Here is a 20,092-nt window from a genome sequence, read left to right as displayed (position 1 = left end):
AAACACGCAGATTGTCCTCAGAAGTTTGCCACAAATGTCTTTATTGACAGTTTTTCCTACAACTTCCCTCAAAAACCTGTAGTAAAGTTAAACTCCCCCTTCATTATAAATTGGAGCTGTTGTGTTGATTACCCAAGTCACAAGGGATTAATTTCTTGTCATATCTCATTAGAAATTCATCTTTAAACAGGCTTTGTAAACTCCCTTGACTCATTTTCAGTGTTCTAGATTTACACATTACTGTTCCTGCTTTATTTTTGTTTTCAGGCTAAAAAGACTCATATACTTAAATATGATTTGCTAATTCTGCAGAATCATAAATATCTATGAAAAATGCCAGATATCCTCTCTGGGTTGATCTGGGAATGCTTTAATGCTGGCTCACATATTCTCAGCTGCTGTGGCACCTGCTCGTGGCTCTCCAAGAGGGAAAAATGAATTCTCCTCTGTCGCAGGTTTTATGGCTGACATCATGGTCTGACACCCACTCCAGCTCCCAGCCCCTGCGCAGAAAAATATGCAAGAACCTCAGGGAGAAGAATTCCTGAAAAAATGAGAAAGACAACGCACAATGGATAAAAATGCTGGGGATAAAAAATGCTCTGCAGTGTCAGAAATTGCTCTTCAGAAGGAAACACGAGGCTGAGAGCAGGAGAGATTCGTGTTCTGGGGACACAGACAAAAGCTGCAGCACGGTGGCTGGAGCCGTTGGCATTCCAGGCAGGCAGCTGGCTCTGCTCCCGGCCCAGGGTCACGCTCCAAACCCTTCCTGCAGCACAGCCCCCCTCACCTCCTCCCCTGCCCAGGAAATGCCACTCCCGTGGAAATTCCCAGGGAAGATGACACATCACCTGTATTGCTCGTATCCTGGAAATGTGTGTGTGGCAAGGATCAAGCATTCGGTGGTGGAACCATTTTTCAGATGTATTGTTTCCTGCAGGAATATTGAGACCAGAGGCTTTAAATAGAGACTTATTTATTTAAAAAAAATCCCATCACTGTCAGGGTTCAACATTGCAGTGGAGGGAGGGAAAAGATTTAAATGGTTGAAACATTAAAAAATATTGTGTGGGGAAAGTTTCTTCTCTGGGAGAGAACTGCAGTCACACAAAGGTGACAGGGGCTGGGTGTCACAGGAGCTGGGTCACACAGGAGCTGGGTGTCTTGGTTTGAGAAGCCAGGTGTCTGCTGAGGAAGGCAGGAGCCTCCACTGAAATAGAAAATGGAAACCCCCTCCCTCTGAATTATTATGATTTTGAAATTAAGGGGCTCTCAGGCAAAGATACGGGAATAGGAATAACAGTTATTTATTAGGGAAACTAAAAATACAAATGCAATGGTACAAAAAATAAAACAAACCCTGCCAGAGTCAGAGCAGGCCCTGGCAGCCTGTGGGTCAGGCTGGTGGCAGCAGTGCCATTCCATGGGGGCTCAGCCCTCCTGCAGTGCCAGCTGTGCTTCTGCTGGAGCAGGATCCTGCACAAGGCTGGAGTTTTCCTCTGGAGCTCCAGGGCTGCTGGAGATGGGCCTGGGCTCCCTCTGGGAATGCAGTGGGGCAGAAAGCTGCTCCTCTGGGAATGCAGTGGGGCAGAAAGCTGCTCCTCTGGGAATGCAGTGGGGCAGAAAGCTGCTCCTCTGGGAATGCAGTGGGGCAGAAAGCTGCTCCTCTGGGAATGCAGTGGGCAAAGGCTGCTGTGGTGTCCCAAAGGCTCAGATTGGATCCAGGTAGGAATGCTTGGCTGCTCCCCTGGGCACAGCCTCTCCCCATGGGATGATGGAATTTTCTCAGCCATGCAGGGACACTCAGTGGCCATGAACAGCAGAGATCTCCTGGAGGGAGGATTGGCTGTGGGAGAGACAAAGAAAACTGCCCAGAGAACAGAACTGCTCTGCTTCTAACAGATGGGGACAGAATACACACATTGCCTTGCAATCTAGGACACTGGGTCACACAGGGGCTGGGTGTCACACAGGGGCTGGGTGTCACAGGGGCTGGGTGTCACACAGGGGCTGGGTGTCACACAGGGGCTGGGTGTCACAGAGGGGCTGGGTGTCACACAGGGGCTGGGTGTCACACAGGGGCTGGGTGTCACAGAGGACCCAGGTCCCACACGAGCCAGGTCCCACAGGAGCTGCCAGCCCAGCTGAGGGGTTTGGGTCAGGGCACAGGGCCCCGCTGTGCCCCAGCCAGGCCGTGGGCTGGGGACAGGGCTGGCACAGCCGTGGCACGGCCATGGCACAGCCGGGCACCCCATAGGAATTGCAGCCGCTCTGCTCCCCGCTCTGCCTTACCCAGCTGACATTTTTCACGTCTGAAGCATTAAATTATTCTGCCAAGAGACGAGTTTTGTGCTCGGGACTCTCCCCAGTGCTGGGATTGATGGGCCCGCGGGTGCTCTGGCTCCACCCCTGTGTGCCACAGCTGCAGAGCCACCAGCCCGGCAGCACTGCAGGAATTGCACCCCAGGCTCAGCGCTGCAATTTAACGCTGCTTTGCCTGTGTTGAACAAGTGGTGACCGGCTGAAGGAAGCGTGTAAAATATCTGAAATTACTGCTCTCGGGAAATTAATGACACGTTTTCCTACAGCGTTTCAGCAGCTCTACAGCTTCTGTTCTGCTTTTCACTGACAAAGGTTGGTGGATTTAATACTCGAAAGAAAAGCAGAACAATGTACGGATGAAGGTGATTGTGTTCATATGATTTAGGAGAATAATTTGAGGGAAAGGGAATAAATTGTGAGACACAGAGCCTGTAATTCCGCAGCATAATTTTATTATTGTTACCAAAATTGTCTTCATCTCAGTTACTTTAGCCCTTAGAAAGTTTGAACAGATGGCATCTCTTGCTCTAACTGTATATCTAATTTAGCTCCCATGACTTTTTGATTATGTATATTTGAATTAATGGGCTTCTCTATGTTTGTTCCATCATGGGGTTCATGGTGTTTAAAAGATGTGGATAGGTATTAATTCTCCCTTGGTCAACAGTCAAAAGTAAATGAAATTTACCACCAAAAAATGGTGCAGAACAGTGAAATAACTCCACCAGGGATAAATTGATCTTTGCTAAATCAGGCACAGCTCTTTGCTGCCAAACCCACACAGCAAAGGAAATGAAGGGTGACTGGGGAGTGACTGATCAGCGGATCTCAGACGCCAATACTGTATCAATATTTCAGTAGGAATCTCCCCATGGAAAGGCTGCTCAGGCCTTGGCAGGGGCTGCCCAGGGAGCTTTGGAGTGCCCATCCCTGCAGGTGTCCCCTGGAAGTGGCACTCAGAGCTCTGGGCTGGGGACAAGGTGGGGATGGGGCCCAGCTGGGACTCCCTGGGCTGGGAGGGCTTTTCCAGCCCCAGGGATCTGGGGATTCTGTGATTTGACAGGAGATCAGCATCCCTTGGATCTTCAGGAGAAAAAGCACAGTCTGATGGTGCTTTGTAGATGTTGCAGCAACGAGCAGCAAACCTCCTGGCTTCCCTTAGAAAAGCGAGCGGTGAGATCAGAAATCCCGCGCAAGGGCTCCAGCTCCGGCTGCCCGGGGCTCTCCCGGCTGCAGTCCTGGCATGCAGCCCGGGGTCCCGGCGTGCCCGCGGTGCCAGCGCTCCGTTTGCCGGGCCCCTGCCCCAGCCCGGCTGTGCCAGGGGAGCCCGGCAGCCCTGCCCCGCAGGAGGAGCTGCGTGTGCCCAGCTGCCTGAGGAGCGCATCCTTCACATGCCCCGGGGTGTCTGTCTGTCCATGCCCCGGGGTGTCTGTCTGTCCCCCGGGGTGTCTGTCTGTCCCCTGGGATGTGTGTCTGTGCCCCGGGGTGTCTGTCTGTCCCCAGGGATGTCTGTCTGTCCATTTACCGGGGTGTCTGTCTGTCCCCCGGGGTGTCTGTCTGTCCCCAGGGATGTCTGTCTGTCCATTTACCGGGGTGTCTGTCTGTCCCCCGGGGTGTCTGTCTGTCCCCCGGGATGTCTGTCTGTCCCCAGGGATGTCTGTCTGTCCCCTGGGATGTCTGTCTGTCCCCTGGGATGTCTGTCTGTCCCCCGGGATGTCTGTCTGTCCCCTGGGATGTCTGTCTGTCCCCCGGGATGTCTGTTTGTGCCCCGGGATGTCTGTCCGTGCCCCGGGATGTCTGTCTGTCCCCCGGGATGTCTGTCCGTGCCCCGGGATGTCTGTCTGTCTGTGCAGGTGAGGAGCTCGGCAGTAATGAGGAGTTTTCTGTTGTTTTTGCTGCGGCTTGGCGATGGATGGGGCTGTGCAAACAAATCCTGTGCCCGAGCAGGAGCGGCGGCACCGAGCAGCTGTCGGGAGCAAATTCCATTCAGCTCCTTCGGTTTTGTTGTTTCCCCCGTGCTTTTAAAGCTGTTTTATCTCGCTGCTATCTCTATTTCTACATACGCTACAGAGACTGTCAATCACTCTCCTCCCGATGGCTACTCAGCAACTCATTCAACTCTCACAAAACCTCTCTGCTCCCGAGGGCCTCGGGCTCCAAGGTTTGGCTCTCTGAGGTGTTTGAGGGGGCAGGCTGTTTTATTACAAAAAAAGAAAAAAAAATAAAATAAAAAAAGACATAAAGCCAGAAATGTGGGTGGGGTTTTGTGGGTTTTTTTCCCTATTTTGGCCAATATGTCACCATTCCCAGTTGTAGTTTTTGACTCTTAACCCTCCAGAGGAGTGGAGACCTGTAGTGTAGTGACACCACAGCCCAAAAGAAACATTTACTGGTTTAAGGATTTAAAGAATGTTTCAGTTATTGAAGCCAGTTATTGACACCAAACATCTCATGTCCCCTGTGGGTGGGAAACAGAGGTGATGCTCTGGAAGAATTTGGAAAAATCGGAATCCGAGAATCAGAATGATTATTAAGCAGCATCTTCTTTAAACAAAGCCAAAACTGGGATATAGCTAGCAGCGACTCTGCACTACATTTCTGCTTTCTGAGTTTGATCTATGGAAGATCTGTGGGTTAAAATTTGTGTGGCAGATTCTCAGGGACGGAGCCCCTGCGTGTAGGCAGGGCTGTGCCAGGACAGCGTGTCCCAGCTCGCCGTGGCTGGGCCACACTGTGTCTGCCAGGACTGCCAGGAAATGTGGCTGTGCACGGCCATCAACTGAGCCTCAATAACCCCAGGAAATGTGGCTGTGCACGGCCATCAACTGAGCCTCAATAACCCCAGGAAATGTGGCTGTGCACGGCCATCAACAGAGCCTCAATAACCCCAGGAAATGCGGCCGTGCCATCAATAAAATCTGGCTGTGCACGGCCATCAGTAACTGAGCCCCTCCTGGGCAGCTGCATGGGCACAGTGCCCCAGGAACCCCGAGGGACAGCAGCCAGGGACAGGGTCCTGTGCTCGGTTTGTGTCCCTGACACTGCTCAGTTTGTGTCATTGCCACTGCTCAGTTCGGTGTCACTGCCAGTGCTCAGTTTGTGTCACTGCTCAGTTTAGTGTCCCTGCCAGTGCTCAGTTTATGTCATTGCCACTGCTCAGTTTGGTGTCACTGCCACTGCTCAGTTTTTGCCACTGCTCAGTTTGTGTCACTGCTCAGTTTGTGTCATTGCCACTGTTCAGTTTGGGTCCCTGCCACTGTTCAGTTTGGTGTCCCTGGCAGTGCTGAGTTTGTGTCCCTGCCACTGCTCATTTCGGTGTCACTGCCACTGCTCAGTTTTTGTCACTGCCACAGCTGCCAAAAAGCTCATTCCGACTTTTCTCGCCCAAACACGACAACTCCACATCAGCAGGACTTCTCTCAGCCAGGCAAATCTCCAAGTTTATCTTCTCATTATGCAGGAGATTTCCATGGCTCGGTGAAAGCGCTGCAGAATCCCAAATGCTGCTCCCGAGGCTGCTCCCGAGGCTGTGCCCAGCAGTGTGGAACCGGGGCAGCTCCCTCAGGTGGGATCACAGGTGGCAGCCCTGCCCACACCTGGGCTGCCTCCTGCAGGCACTGCCAGCAGCTCCAGCCGGAAGGGCCCGCGGGATCCCCCAGCTCTGCTCGGGTTTGCTCGGAGGGAATTCGGGAATTCACTGCTGCAGCTGCTTCCCTGAACTTCCATGGGGTCAGTCTCTGTGGGTGGGCACACAAAATGGGCAGGGAGGTGAGCACAGAGGTGAGACCATGGGCAGGTGGGCAAATGGATAGGTGGATAAATGGATAGATGGATAAATGGATAGATGGATAAATTAATAGATGGATAAATTAATAGATGGATAAATTAATAGATGGATGAATGGATAGATGGATAAATTAATAGATGGATGAATGAATAGATAAATGGATAGATTGATAAATTAATAGATAGATAGATAGATAGATAGATAGATAGATAGATGGATAAATGAATAGATGGATAAATTAATAGTTGGATAAATTAATAGATGGATGAATGGATAGATGGATAAATGGATAGATGGATAAATTAATAGATAGAGAGATAGATAGATAGATAGATAGATAGATAGATAGATAGATAGATAGATAATAGATGGATAATAGATGGATGAATGGATAGGTAGATGGATAAATGAATAGATTGATAGATAGATACAGATGAATATATTGATAAATGGATAGGTGGATAAATTAATAGATAGATAAAGGAATAGATTAAGAGATTAATAAATTAATACATAGATAAATTAATAGATAGATAGATAGATAGATAGATAGATAGATAGATTAGATGGATAAATGAATAGATGGATAAATGAATAGATAAAGAAATGAATAGTTAAATGGATGAATATATAGATAAAGGCATAGATAAATGGATAGATGGATAAATGAATAGATGATAGATGCATAGATAGATAAATGGATGGATGATTAAATGAATAGATAAAGAAATGAATAGATAGATAAAGGAATAGATGGATAGACAGGAAGGTGGGTGGGAAGGAAGGTAGGTAGGCAGACAGGTGATAAAACACCTGAGTTACACAGTCCTACTCTTTCAGCCCCAAGGAACCAATACACATAATTGGACTCATCCCAGCCTGATGAGTTTAGAATTTCTCTCATTTTATTTATCAAAATATAGCAAAAGAAGGTGTTTGGTTTTTTTGTTCCTCCCATGGATTATATGAAAACACCCTGTTAAGTCTTTGCTCCAGGAAGTCCCCAAGCCCAGGAATTTTGGAAGGTTTTTACCTATCTCGTTCACAGGGGCAGTTAAAGCACCCCTCATACCCCTCATTAGTGTTCATGGATTTGGGAGCAGGATTTAGCCCCAGGACCAGCCCAAAGCCTGGATTCCCTCTGCCTCTGCTGGCTGAGCTGCTGGCACCTGGAGCTGCTGCACTGACCACCTTGTCTGGCTTTAAAACATTCCTGCATTTTTGATGCTAATGAGTTATGAAACCTCTAATTAGTCTGTCTCATTCATCATTAAGCCTGTCATTTAGCCTTTCTATGGAAAGGTTCTGCTTTTGTATTGGCTGTTTATATAATAACTATTTCTCTTTCTTTGATTATAATTATTTTATCTAGAAGGTGCCCCCTGTCATGGCCCTTGGGAAGCTCCACAGGCCCTCAAGGGGAGCATGAAATGCAAACCATGAAAGAATAATGTGTCAGAAGCATATGGGAACAGAAATGGGAGATTTGCTTCAGGAAAACTAACAAGAAGTCCCCTACTAATGGGTGGGAATATGAAGAACATTTCTCAGCAGTTGCAGAGTTGGGGATGGGAGCCACGGGCTGGGCTGGCAGCGTTGGCAGCAGAGCTGCAGCTGCAGGGTCACAGCCACGGCAGGGTCAGGAACCCACGGCAGGGCCAGGGACCCACAGCAGGGTCAGGGACCCACAGCAGGGCCAAGAACCCACGGCAGGGTCAGGAACCCACGGCAGGGTCAGGAACCCACGGCAGGGTCAGGAACCCACAGCAGGGTCAGGGACCCATGGTAGGGTCAGGGACCCACGGCAGGGCCAGGGACCCACAGCAGGGTCAGGGACCCACAGCAGGGTCAGGGACCCACAGCAGGGTCAGGAACCCATGGCAGGGCCAGGAACCCACAGCAGGGTCAGGAACCCATGGTAGGGCCAGGAACCCACGGCAGGGTCAGGAACCCACAGCAGGGTCAGGAACCCATGGTAGGGTCAGGGACCCACGGCAGGGCCAGGGACCCACAGCAGGGCCAGGGACCCACAGCAGGGTCAGGGACCCACAGCAGGGTCAGGGACCCACAGCAGGGTCAGGAACCCACGGCAGGGTCAGGGACCCACAGCAGGGCCAGGGACCCACGGCAGGGTCAGGGACCCACGGCAGGGTCAGGGACCCACGGCAGGGCTGGGAACCCACAGCAGAGCCAGGGACCCACAGCAGGGCTGGGAACCCACGGGCTGGCTTCATTTGCACTCCCTGTGGCACTGCTTCCCATTTCTTCACTGCACTAAGGCGTCCGAGGAAATGCCTTTAAAAGGGTAAAATTAAAGTCTGCTGGTTTCAGTTTGTTTGTTGTGGAGGGGGCTGGAGGGAGGAGCTCCAGCTGGGAAAGGATTTTATCCTGTCCTTTCCAGGCTGGCCTTGCCCTGGCAGGTGCTGGGGGCGGCTCGTCTCCGTGCTCAGCAGAGTGGGACAGGGTCCTGGCCGGGGCGAGGGCTCCTCCTGGCTCCTGGCCAGCTGCCCAGGGCACGCTGGGTGGAAGTGGGACCCAGAACACGGCAGGAGCTCTCCAGCAAGCCCCCAAAGTCCCCGTGCTGGGTTTGGTCTGCCACCACCCCCGCGTTTTTACAGTATCACTTCTCCATCCCTTCGCTCACCATGCCTCTGCCTCACGGCGAAGCTTTTCCTTCTGCCCACTCCTCCAAAATGTTTATGGGGAAAGGGAGAAGAGAAACAACAACCCCCAGAACAGACAGAGCTGCTATTCTGGGTGCGGAGCTGAGCTGGGAGCGGTGACTCAGCTCGGGAGCTCAGTCGTGCAGGAGCGTCTCCCGCCCTGACGTCCTGCAGACAGGAGCTGTTACCTCGGCTGGCACGGGGTATCTGACAGGATCTTTGATCCCAGCACTTGCCCTGTACCACACTTGACAGGCTGTGTTGAGATCAAGCGTGCCACCCTGCAGAAAAGCCCGCCTGGAGCCGTGATGCCAATGGGCACGTCCATTCCTCCGCTTCCATCGCAGTTGGTTCTGTTTGATCGGCCTCGGCGGCAAAGCCGCGCTCCTGATTCGGAACAGGAATTTTCAATCCATTCTCGTGCCTTTCCCTGCCGGAGCGAAGTGTCCTGAGCCTCTGCAGGGGTTTTTGTGAGGGCAGCGAGGTGCAGTGCTGAAGGGAAGGTCGGAGGGGTGTGAGGGAGAGAGGAGCCCCCGGCAGCTCCTCATCCTCGGGGGCTGGGGATGAACCTGAACCTCGCGCTCCTCTGGGAGCGCTGCTAAGGATGAACCAGCCTCGCTCCCTCCAGCAGAACGAGGACACGCGGCTCGCTTCAACACAAACTGAACTTGCTTTCTTATTCTTTTTTCTTTCTCCTTCAGTATTTTTTTCTCCTCCTTTTTTTTTTTTTCTTTTCTTAATGAAAACAGATCAGAAAATAGGAAGGAAAGATGCGAAATCGCCCTGTGTAACTGCCGTTTGCCGGGAGCCTCTGTGCATGGTGTGCTTGTGGCTAAGCCTGGTGCCCTCGCTCCCTGTCGGCACAGATCAGCTGCAAAGCACATTCCTCACAAAGGTCCTGAGGAGCACATTCCTCATGCAGGTCCTGAGGAAAGCTGTGTGGAACAGAGTCCCTGCAGCCGCTGGTGCCCCCGGGCATGCAGCTCCTTGTGGGGCCAGGCTGCCACAGGGGAACGTGACACAGCTGTCCTGCTGGAAGGGAGAGAAGAGAAACCCATAGAGAAGTGGATAACAAACAGAGTGCCCAACTTCTGCTCAGGAAGCGCCCCAGGGCAGGGAACAGGGAAGTGCCATGGTCACGGGCTCGGGAAATGTGGGGAACATCCCCCCATGGGGTGGGCAGAGGAGCCAGCCTGCCCTCACCAGGCTCCTGCCAGTGTCCCTGCTCTCCCTCGGGCCCCAGGGACAGCTGGGGAGCACGGCTGTGAGCTGGGCCTGCACTCCCCGGGAAGATCCACCTTGGACACCTCTCCTCGTGCATCTTCTCCCAGTCACAGAGAGGCACAAACACAGAGAGGGGAAAGCAAACCTCGTCCCCATTGCATGGGATCATTTGCACTCCCAGCTCCAGATCAGAACCGAACTGAGCCGCAGGAACTTCAGCAAGAGCTGGGATTCCAGGCACATCCCTCTCCACGCTGGCCCAGGCAAACCCCAGGTTTCTCTATTCTACAGCACTAATTATGGGATCCCACAAACTGGAATAAATCTCTCCTGGTATTTAAAGTGATTTAAAATACTCTCCTGGTAGAAAAAATAAATTTGCTTTTTGCCATTTAAGAGCTTTAAATCCTGAATGTGCTGAGGGAGGCTGAACTAAAATCACCTGCTGACCTTCAAAAGGAGTTTTCATTGTAACAGTCCTCAGAGACAGGAGGTGTAAAAATCACTTCAATCCATTCTCACTGATTTACTGCACAGCAATGCTGAAAGCAGCCACATAAATTATTCTTGTATCAAGTTTTTCCAAAATTTCCTGTCCTATTAGAACAGTTAAGAGTGTGCTAGATATAATTTAAACTCCATTAAACTTATTCAAAATATTTAAATCAATCCAATATTGACCAAAAAGTGTTTTATATTTTTCAGTCCCCAGTGATAAATTGCTCTGGATGGATATTACAGGAAATCACAGGTTTTGGTTGTTCTGTTTTCTGTGCCACTTGAAATGTCACCGAGTGGAAAGCACCAGGGAGCTGCTGCAGCGCTGCAGGATGGGAGCACTTGGAATCAGGGATGGGCTTCTGCTGCTCGTGAGCACTGCAGCCTCACAGGATTGTGGAATTGGAATGTCCTGAGCTGGAGGGACCCCCAGGATCATCCCAACCCCTGTCCCTGCCCAGACCCCCCAGCAATCCCACCCTGGGCATCCCTGGCAGCGCTGTCCAAAGGCTCCTGGAGCTCTGGCAGCCTCGGGGCCGTGCCCATTCCCTGGGGAGCCTGGGCAGTGCCAGCAGCCTCTGGGGAAGAGCCTTTCCCTGAAATCCATCCTGACCCTCCCTGGCCCAGCCCCAGCTGCTCCCTGGGTGCTGTCCCTGGCCCAGGGAGCAGAGATCAAGCGTTCCTCTGGGTTTTACTCAGCACCTCCCTGAGGTGTGGGACCTTGGGTGATCTGTCCCTGGGCAGGACAGGTCAGGGCACTTGTCCTGCCCGTGGACAGATCACATATTTTAGGAATATATTCCCTGTCTGGATATTTAAAATCAACATAACAATGTAGATGACTGGCGAGAACACGGGCTGTCTCAAATGGCTTTACAGCTTTGTATTCTGTTTTCTACTTCTGCTTTTCAGCTTGTTTTTGCTTTCCCCACGGGCCTCATCCTCCCCTCCACCAGCCCCTGCTGAGCCCTGTGCAGAAATCAATGATAATCAGGGTCCATAGAAGTGCAGAGAGGTTTATTTGGAATGTCACTTCCTGGTTTTACTGGTTAATCAAAATTCTGGGGACAGACAAAGTCTCTGTAATCGATTCAACCCAAGTGATTACTGAAATTAGTTCTGCTGTGTTTCCTGGAAAGCAAAATGCTTAGAAAAGAAAGGTTCACGACAAAGCCAGAGGGAAATGCGCTGACATCCCAGAGCACATTCGTGTCCTGGACACGGTGATGGAGCTGTGGAGCAGCCCAAAGGGCGGGCTTGGACAGTCCCTGGGAGTCTGGAGGGCAGCCACACTTGGCCCAGGAGGGAAGTCCCCGGGCCACGCTGAATTTGTCCTCATTTGGGCAAAACTTGGATGAGTGAGGCAAGGGGAGCGGGAATGTGCCCCAGGAGCCGTCAGCTGCCAGCGCTCCCACTGCCAGGGCCTTCCAGCCCGGGGAAGTTCAGGGAATCTGAGTGTGTGTGTGGACATTCACACGGGTGTCCACACACAGGGAAGCTTTTAGTACAAGAATTCTGAAAAATGACCAAGATTCTGCAAACATGCTTTCAATATTTCACAGCAGAAAGAGGATTAATTACATCACCTGGGTAATTTTTATATTCCTGTTAGAAACTTTGAAACATGTAGGTAAAATTAACCACAGCCCCCACCCTTGCCCATACAGCATTACTCTGCAAATGGGAAAATGTCGAGATAGTATTTCAATGAAAGTAGGAATAAAATGAGGCAGGATTTATCTACTGTATTAAAATACATTATTTTTCCATCAGAAAAAGAAATATTTTACAGATATATTCCCTGTCTGGATATTTAAAATCAACATAACAATGCAGATGACTGGCAAGAACACGGGCTGTCTCAAATGGCTTTACAGCTTTGTATTCTGTTTTCTACTTCTGCTTTTCAGCTTGTTTTTGCTTTCCCCAAATGCCAAAAAAAACCCATTCACAGAAGGCAAAGTATCAGACAGTTGAGTCTGAAATAGAAAAGAGACCAAACCCACTACATTCCATCTTAAAATTAATTCCATGACAGTGAAAGGTGACAAGTTAAAATAATTATGTGATGATCAAAGGATGTCACAGACTCCTGGAATTTGGGTTTGGGTTGGAAGGGTCCTTGCAGCCCATCCTGTCGGGGTTATCGTGGGCCTCGGTTCTTCAAAGAGACACGAGCAGTTGTTGGCTGCTGTAAAGTTGTTTATTGCATGAATGCATCAGTCTCCAAGGCTAAGAGTTCAGAGTATCAAAGTCTGTGCTAAAAGATTTCTGGCATAGAGTCCCGAGCAGGAACAGCAGCAGCAGCAGCAGCTCCCACACCTTTTTTCTCTTCCCTTCTCTTTTCTTGTGTCCCAATACAAGGGTTTCTATTAATAAATCACCCAATCAGCTAAAAACACGATTCTGAAACATTCCTCCTAAACCTATCCTGGCTTGATTCTAATGTGTGAAAGCAGTGTCAGTTCTTACACAAAATCTACATATATAATTTTATCTATTTATGTAAATGGTCCTATCTGCTCTATCTAGAAATGTAAGCAGTGTTCTGCTATGTTTTCATTGTGTCTGCAGTAAGTTAATTTTGTGAAAGGTATCACTATAGAACTTTAAACTAGGCTTTAGGGCTTTTTACTGCTAACACAGTGTCCTAAGATATATTTCTACTTACTTAAAACTAAAACTTACACTTCTATTTCATGTCTGCGTGGCTTAGTATATTTCAGCTTCTCTAGAGGTTCTAATTCAATCCCTGCATTCCTTTCTCTCTCTGAGGGGCTCAGAGAGGCTTCTGTTCCATGCATTCCAGCACCATCCCCTCCCAGCCCTGCCACTGTCCCAGGGGGCTCCAAACCCACCCAGCCTGGCCTTGGGCACCGCCAGGGACCCAGGGCTAAAGCAGGATCTCAGCAACTGTGGCCATCTCCAGCATCAGTTCATGTCTGGAGAGCGCAGGCAGCGTTTCTTCCCTAAGTTTTTACCTATGGAAAAGCATTTAAAAAAAAAAGTTGGGAGTGAAATTAGAGATGCAAATCCTCATTAAAGTGCGACCTGCTGGGAGTGCCAGTGCTGGCTTTGTGTGCTCCACGTCCCCAGCACTGGAGGCTTTGTGCTAATCCACATAACTAATTGCATCACTATTATTTTGCCCAAAGTCAAATACGATGTGCAGGATTTAACTAAATGAACATTTAGAAGGATGCTTAAGCACACGAGCATCCTTCTCTTTCCCCCAGCTGAGCACAACAAAAACCCACAGAACTGCTCGCTGTAAGTGGAATTTAATTAGAACACGGTCAGATCGGGCTGGCAATCCTGGAATCTTCACTCTGCGGGAGGAGGATGAGCCAGATGCTCCCTGAGGGAGAAGTTCTCAGTGTCCCTGCCCATCCTGTGCTCGGGGACAAGGTGTGTGGGACAGGAGGGGACGTGTCTGACACCTGCACAGTCCCTGCTCTGCCCTCTGCCCTCCTCCGTGGCTCTCCCTCCACCCCCATCCTCACCTGAGCCATTTGAGGTGAAGGACAAGCCCCTCCTCCTTCACTGGCAGTGGGAATCCAGCAGGATAACTCCAGCAAAACCATTTCATACAGCCTCTTGGAGAACCACACTTGTCAGGGAGGCTCAGGCTGGAATCAGGGAAAGGCTCTTTCCCAGAGGGTGCTGGCACTGCCCAGACTCCCCAGGGAATGGGCACGGCCCCGAGGCTGCCAGAGCTCCAGGAGCCTTTGGCCAGCGCTGCCAGGGATGCCCAGGGTGGGATTGCTGGGGGGTCTGGGCAGGGATGGGGTTGGGATGATCCCTGGGGGTCCCTCCCAGCTCAGGATATCTGGTTATTCCATACAGAACTAGTGCTCAGCAGGGCTGTCTTGTGGCACAGATCCTCAGAATCTGGGCAAATCTTTACAACTCTGGGAGAAAGCTTCAAATAATCTGCTTATTTTATTACATCATGGAATCACAAAATGGTTTGGTTTGGGAGGGACGTTCAAGACCATCCCAGGGTCACCCCCTGCCATGGGCACCTTCCACTACCCCAGGGTGCTCCAAGCCCAACCTGACCTTGGGCACTGCCAGGGATGGAGCACAGTCATTGATTCTACACCTTTATTGAATAACTGCTGCTGGGCGTTTGTCCAGATGTCCTGTGGCATGGAAACCACAGGCAATAGTTCACTTGTCTCTGCACCAGAATTCCTGAGCTTTTTTTGCTATTGTCTCAGCAGGACTGACCCACTTTTCCCCCTCAGTTTCCAGAAGTTCTTGGCCCCTTGCCCCTGCAAATGCTCTGCAGACAAAATGAACTTCAGAAGAGGAATCCTTCCGTGCAGGCCTGAGTGTGACATTGGCACTGCCCTCTCGTGTGACCTGCTGCTGGAGCAAAACCAAACTGAAATAGAGCAGCTGTCAGCATCCCGAATTTCATATCAAAGAGCCAACAGGCTGATGTTTTAAATCACATTCACAAGGCAAACCGTTCAAATGTGGTAAAGGAGAAAAGAAATTCTCTCTCTCTGAGGAGAGCGATTTGAGCTCCCGAAGCCTGTGGGAGCAGCCAGGAGCCAGGATCTGCTCTGTGCCACCCTGGTGACATGGCAAAGTGACCTGGAAGGAGAATGAAAACTCTGCAAAGCTGTTACCTGGCTGACAGAATGGGAATGGAACGAAATTGGATTTTTTCACCAGTCCTGCCCTGCACACTGCATGGATTTTTAACAGACAAATAACAAACACAGACAGGTTATACTGGGAATGCCTCAATATCTGCATTTCCAGCTGCTGGCACAGCCCAGGGGCAGCTTCCTGGTGGAAAATGCCAGAAGCTATGGCACAGAACTGCTGCTGCTTCAGGAAACACAGCCAGTCCTGTTTGTAGGGTGCTGCTTTTCCAGGTAATTCCATTGCAGAGTTGATCCGATACCATCAGCATTAATGACAATTATTATCACATCTACATAGGCACTAATCTTCAGCCCAACATCTTCCACTTGACTGCCACAGCTTAGCTATCTTCCCCTCTAATTTTCATTGCATTCCCTTTTCATCCATTCCAGAGGAAGAGTGAATGATGAGCTCCTTCTTTCCTCAGAACTTCATCGCAGTAATGGGAAAAATGTCAGAAATATTGAAGAAAAAGAGGTGGTGAAATGTCACACGAAGGGAAGAAGACTTTCATGCAGGGAGTTTGTCAGAGGCTGCTATTTGGCACAAAATTGCCTCATTTCTGGCCTGTCAGAGGGAGAAGCAGCGTTTCCCAGCAGAGAGGCCACGTGTCCAAGTCACCCTCTCAGGCTTTCGGGAGCTGGAAACCAATGCCTGGGCCAGGCAAACCTTGGCATGCAAGGAGAGGGTCCAGGGAAGGGTGACGGGCAATAATTAGGGGTTAGGGGAGGTTGGGGGTACCTGTGAGCTCAGCCTGGCCCTGGGGGTGTTAGGGGAAGCAGGAGGTACCCGTGAGCTCAGTCTGGCCCTAGGGGGAGGTTTGGGAAGCAGGAGGTACCCGTGAGCTCAGCCTGGCCCTGGGGGTGTTAGGGGAGTCAGGAGGTACCTGTGAGCTCAGCATTACCCTGGGGGTGTTAGGGGAGGCAGGGGGTACCTGTGAGCTCAGCATTACCCTGGGGGCATTAGGGGAGGCAGGGGGTACCTGTGAGCTCAGCATTACCCTGGGGGTGTTAGGGGAGTCAGGAGGTACCTGTGAGCTCAGCATTACCCTGGGGGTGTTAGGGGAGTCAGGAGGTACCTGTGAGCTCAGCATTACCCTGGGGGCATTAGGGGAGGCAGGGGGTACCTGTGAGCTCAGCATTACCCTGGGGGTGTTAGGGGAGGCAGGGGGTACCTGTGAGCTCAGCCTGGCCCTGGGAGGAGCTCAGGGAGTGGGATCTGCCTGCTCACACCTGGACCTGCCTGCTCACACCTGGACCTGCCGGCTCTCACCTGGACCCTGCATCCCACGGGAAGGCAAGGGCAGCTCTTTCCATGGGGGTCTGGGCTGGGTTGTGCTGCCCCATAGCTGAAGCAGCTGGCCCCAAAGGGCTGCCCTTGGGGTGGGAGGGTTAAAGTCCCTTTGGGGGAACTCCAGGTGGCTGCTGAGCCTCGGGAGCTGCGGGTGAGCGTGGAGGGTTCCAGGTGCTCCAGGATGTGTCGGCGCAGGGAGCTGCACCCAGGCACAGAACCTCTGTTCCTAAACCCTGTAAAAACCCCGGGGGCTTCGTCTCCAGGAGCAGCACTGGCCCTACAGCTCCTGCCAGGAGGGGACAGCCGGGGGGTCAGGCTCTGCTCCAGGGAGAGGAGGAGAGGGAATGGCCTCAGGCTGGGCCAGGGCAGGCTCAGGGTGGATTTTGGGAACAATTCCTCACCAAAAGGGCTGTCCAGCCCCGGCACAGCTGCCCAGGGCAGGGCTGGAATGCCCATCCCTGGGAGGATTTAAAGACCTGGGGATGTGGCACCTGGGGACAGGGGTCAGTGGTGGCCTGGGCAGTGCTGGGGAAGGGTTGGGCTCGGTGGTTTCAGGGGGATTTTCCAACCTCACTGACTCTGATTCTCTCAGGAGAAGTAAAGCATTTCTTTGCAAAACTGAAGATCAGAACCAGATCTCTGGAAAATAAACCTCCAGATCTGTAGGAGCAGGGATGTGATGTTCCTGCAGCAGACCCTGTTCCTCACCCTCACCCCTCTGCCTGCCCCTCACACTGGCTCTGACAGCACCCAGGGCACAACAAACGGTGCTTCCCGCTAAACGGGCTGTGGCCACGAGGCACAGAGCAGCCCAGCTCAGCAGCCTCAGGTGTGTGCCTGTGCTGGGGCCCAGCAGGGCCTGTGCCACACTGCAACACGAAATAACTCACACACAGACACCAGCTGCAACAGAGGGAAGAAAAGAACTAACAGAAACATTTTATTTTCTAACTCCACAATATATAGGATTCCAAAAGTGGCAGTGGATTGGAGAGTGAAATTGCCACTTCTCCAGCCACACTGGTCAAACCAACAGTCCATCAATTCCCTCCTCCCACAAAGGAGAATGAAAAACAATCATTATTTACATGAACAGGATAAGAAAAATCAATAAAAATATGTAAACATCAGAAAGTATAGAAAACTTTTAGAAGAACTTTAAAACTCTCAAAAAAAAAAAACCCAGGGCAACAGGCCTGAATGGCTGATCAGTGACCACGGTACATGGGACATGGGGGACATGGGGGACATGGGGGAAATGGGGGGAAATGGGGGAAATGGGGGAATCTGTCCTGCTGCTTCCCAGAGAGCCTGGAGAAACAGCTCAGCCCCTCAGTGCTCAGGGGTGCCAGGAGAGCTGTGCTCCTTCCTCCCAAAGGCACTGGGGAATACAGGTAAGAATGTATGCAAAGCCTTTTATAGCTAATTGTCTCTATGAACTTAGATGATTAAACCCCAAAATGAGCGGGTTGAGAGTGGGTGCTCACATTTGTCCTGGCGTTAGGAACGTGGGCTGGAATGGGAGATAACGTGGCAGCTCCGGGCTGGCAGGCTTCAGAGGAAAATCAGATGAAGCCCATGACCCTCTGGAGCTGCTCCTTTGATTCCATTACAGCATGTTATTCATGTTATTCCTCTCATTTTATTTAACTTGAAGAGAACTGAAAAGAGGCAAAAATGCTCTGCATACACATGAGCTCCAAAAAGAAATAAACTGGACATTGTAGTGCAGAGAAAGCTGTGATTTCTTCCAGCCCTGCTCAGGGCAGGATGCTGTTTTCTGCACTTGTAACTCCACCTGTGCAGCTGAGAGGCTCTGGCTCTCCTCTGCAGGACACAGCTGTTGTGTTTGGGTGCAGAGCAGCTGTGGCTGGTGCTTTGGTGTTCTGGTTCCCCTGCCAGGCAGCTCCAGCACAGGACACACAGAAAACGAACAATCTCATTACTTAGGGCTGCAGATCTCCGAGATCTCCACTGAGGGCTGCGTTTTTTGGATCTCTGCCTATGGGACACCCAAAATCAGGGGATTTCCAGCTGGCTGAAAGCCCCCATTGTCGCTCACCCCTTCTGACTCTGTCCAACCTCCAACCAAGGGTCCCATCACCCTCCCTCACTGAGCACCCCCGACCTCCTGGGAGCAGCTTCATCCTTACAACAGGATCCCAGGGGCTTTTTAAAATACCAGGAGCAAGTAGAAGAGGGATCAGGAAGGGTACTGGAATCATAGCATATTCTGAGTTGGAAGGGACCCACAAGGATTATCAAGTCCAACTCGTAGAAGTTCTTCTCAGCTCAGATATTGCTTAAAGATTCTGTATTAGAGATAAAAGATTAATTTTTTCCCCCAAAGGAAGCTGAAAGTATCACAGAGGAGGAATAAACCCAAAGTCAGTGTTCCTGAAAGGCAAGAAGAACACTGTGAAAAAATCAGCAATATAGAGAGCTCTGAAAAAAAAAAAGGGACGTTCCATTCAAGAAATAAAAAGATAAAAATTCCACGAATTTTCACAGGATGAGCAGAGTCTTAATAACACAGCCAAAAACTGGTTTAGGAACTAAAGGTACAGCATGTGCTGAGAGCCCTTTCTAATCGAAGTTTCCCTGAGAGCTAATCAGACTGATCTGAGCCAAGGAAGGCAGGAGGAAAGCAGAAGGAATTCTGTGAGCTGACTGCCAGCCTGCTCCCGGGGTGATAACCCTCCTCCCCCTGGGCCTTCCACCTGCCCAGCCTGGAGCAGAGCCCAGGGAGCAGGGCTGGCTGGTGATGGAGAGACTGGAAAATGAGAGAGCAGGGGGGCTGACACCCACGGATCCACTCTTCCCTGGATCCTGATCCCTGACTGGGACACCTGATTGACTCACATGCATTACTGACCTGCATCTATTGCACTCCTTGTGTTTTCAGCAGGAAAGCAAGAGCTCACATGGCCCCAGCAGTCCAGGGTGTTCCAGAGGAGAGCTTTCCATCCACGAGTCTGGGATATTCCCAAGGAAAGCTCTCTATCTGTGAGTCTGGGATATTCCCAAGGACAGATTTCCATCCGTGAGTCTGGGATATTTCCAAGGAAAGCTCTCTATCCATGAGTCTGGGATGTTCCCAAAGACAGATTTCCATCACGAGTCTGGGATATTCCCAAGGACAGCTCTCTATCCATGAGTCTGGGATATTCCCAAGGACAGATTTCCATCCGTGAGTCTGGGATATTCCCAAGGACAGATTTCCATAATGAGTCTGGGATATTCCCAAGGACAGATTTCCATCCGTGAGTCTGGGATGTTCCCAAGGACAGATTTCCATCCGTGAGTCTGGGATATTCCCAAGGACAGATTTCCATCCATGAGTCTGGGATATTCCCAAGGACAGCTCTCTATCCATGAGTCTGGGATATTCCCAAGGCCGAATTTCCAGGCAGCAGTCTGTGGTGTCCTCAGCCCGTTGCTGATCTCTTCTCCTGCTGCAGGAATTCCTTGCTCGGGAAGCAGGAATGCTGTGAGGACCCAAAGCCCCTGGAAGGGCAGCAGGAATGCAGCAGAACCTGCTCACGTGTACATCCACCCTCTCCCACAGACCTCCCTTCTTCCCTTTTCCCAGGGATGGAATTCCCAGGAATCTCTGCACTTTAAGCTATTAAGCTGCTGGCTT

At 50.9% G+C, this 20,092-nt stretch overlaps 1 long non-coding RNA gene across 1 annotated transcript; it reads right to left on the bottom strand.

The window, feature by feature from the left end:
• Positions 1 to 341: 341 nt before the first annotated feature.
• Positions 342 to 1,970, bottom strand: LOC128809212 (uncharacterized). Its single transcript, XR_008437654.1, has 3 exons — positions 1,922 to 1,970; positions 852 to 934; positions 342 to 503 (listed from the first exon to the last, which is right to left on the bottom strand). It is a non-coding gene; the product is annotated as an uncharacterized LOC128809212 (long non-coding RNA).
• Positions 1,971 to 20,092: the final 18,122 nt, after the last annotated feature.

The sequence above is a fragment of the Vidua macroura genome, chromosome 6 (assembly GCF_024509145.1).
Source record: "Vidua macroura isolate BioBank_ID:100142 chromosome 6, ASM2450914v1, whole genome shotgun sequence".
In the NCBI taxonomy this organism is placed as follows: domain Eukaryota; kingdom Metazoa; phylum Chordata; class Aves; order Passeriformes; family Viduidae; genus Vidua; species Vidua macroura.
Note: the sequence above shows the minus strand (reverse complement) of the source record. Positions and strands in the feature narration are given on the sequence as shown.